Source organism: Haliotis asinina, chromosome 2, assembly GCF_037392515.1.
Source record: "Haliotis asinina isolate JCU_RB_2024 chromosome 2, JCU_Hal_asi_v2, whole genome shotgun sequence".
In the NCBI taxonomy this organism is placed as follows: domain Eukaryota; kingdom Metazoa; phylum Mollusca; class Gastropoda; order Lepetellida; family Haliotidae; genus Haliotis; species Haliotis asinina.
The window spans coordinates 26785670-26787848 of NC_090281.1; positions in this window are offsets into that span (position 1 = coordinate 26785670).

Sequence of the window (2179 nt, forward strand, 5' to 3'; positions counted from 1 at the left end):
TCATCAACCTCCCCAGCCCCAGATACATGCCAATATCAGCATCAACCTCCCCAGCTCCAGATACATCCCAATATCGTCATCAACCTCCCCAGCCCCAGATACATGCCAATATCAGCATCAACCTCCCCAGCCCCAGATACATGCCAATATCAGCATCAACCTCCCCAGCCCCAGATACATGCCAATATCAGCATCAACCTCCCCAGCTCCAGATACATCCCAATATCGTCATCAACCTCCCCAGCCCCAGATACATGACAAAACGCTCGTGTCCAGTAATCGGGTCTACAACTTGGTTTTCTAAGAAAAAATAATGCTTCGTCACCAGCGACTTGAAAGACCCAAGCATGTGCGCGCTATACACAGGATAGTTTCGGCCTCATGCAAATTCAGTTATGTTTCTGTTAGAAACATACAACTTCGTGTCTAATGTCGCATTCATTGAAATTGAGGGCTAAAGTCTGTGTTAGATCGTTGCACACAATATCCACAATAAGATGTAGATATCAACAATCAAGATATATAAACAACTGATAAATGTACAACCAAAAAAAGAAATAGGTTAGAACCTAATATAACGAAGTGGACACATTCATCCACTGTATTGTACTGAGCACTGAGACGTTCTTATAATATCCAATTTACATTTCCAGTCTCCTCCCACTACAATCACAATATTCATCCGTATTCCTTCAATCTTATAAACCTTCTACAGAAACTTCAGTGACAATTTATGCATGTGCATATCTGTTATAACCTGACGATACCCCAATATTGTCATATATAGTGTCTTCTGTCATATGTAATTTATCTGCCAACTGATGACATTATCTTTCACCCAGCAAATTATTGCCTTTGTCTTGTATTTTCTTATACCACAGAAAAATTATATGTACGGCACGTGACCAGTTTTGACCAATGGATAGCTGACAGCCATATGAAAGTGGAGATAATATCTGATGTCATCTTGAATGAAACACTTAATGATTACACTCCTGCAAATATCACAAGGTTAGTATTATTGGATATTTATATAGCGCACATATCCACTATTGCTTGCTCGAGGCGCTGGTATTTGTTTCCCTCGATCATTGGATGTCCGTCTCAGCGTCACATCGTATTATCGATCTCAACTCCCTGGGGAGTATACAACTCTTACAACAGTGGACAGACAGTGGGCAGACAGATGGCAGACATATGACGTACGTCAGTATCCCACAGAAATAGTTATATGTAGGGTTGTTTATTAGCAAATAAATTGTATTGCAATATATTGCGATTCAGGTACTCGCATTGCGAAACGTATTGTGATGAATTGGGAAACCCAAACAGTACAAAGTCCTAATACAGCGAAACTGGGCAAGTCCAGTGCAGAAATCCTTCTATTATGTCTTCCGCTCTTACTGACAAACTGCACCATCACATTTATTTCTGCATCTATTGTTTTGTAATACAACTGCATTGACAGACGACCCTACGTCTACCTTACAATCCAACTTGGTTTTGTTTATTCTACGCAGAGTGAGTCAGATGCCGCTTTTAGTAATTGTTTAACATCAAGGAGGGATGCGAAAATACAGGCTTGAGGAGTGGGTGTGTTTTTACGTTGCTTTCAGCAATACTCCAGCAATATCACGACGGGAAACACCGGAAATTGGCTTCACACATTGTACCCATGTGGGTATTCGAACCCGGGTCTACGGCGAACGTTTTAACCACTAGGTTACACCACCAACACTCAGGCTGGAGGAATAAAACCAGACATTCATGCGACAAACGAACGCAGTAGCCACTAAACAACCGAACTAAAATCGCTTGACTCGTTTAGTAGAGGAAAACCTGACCGAGGCAGTGTTATTGTTCCTAATTACAAAATAGGTTAAGGGAGGTGTCTCTGAAAACTTGAAATCTGCTAAAGTTTCTTTCCCGATTGTGTCACCATAGCCTAACTTCAAAGTGAACACATCGCCCTGAATCCATCTAACCCAAAAGGGAGAGAACTTGTTACACACGGGCATGGTCAAGTTGGAGAGGACAATCTTCTTGCGGCATTGTTGCATGGTCACGGAACAGTTTAATAGCGTGATTGACTTGTTTCCTGGTTGAGGTAATGTGACAGAGAACAGTTCCTCATTGTAACTGTAGGCATTACGTGGTAAGAAAGCAAACTGTACCCCAC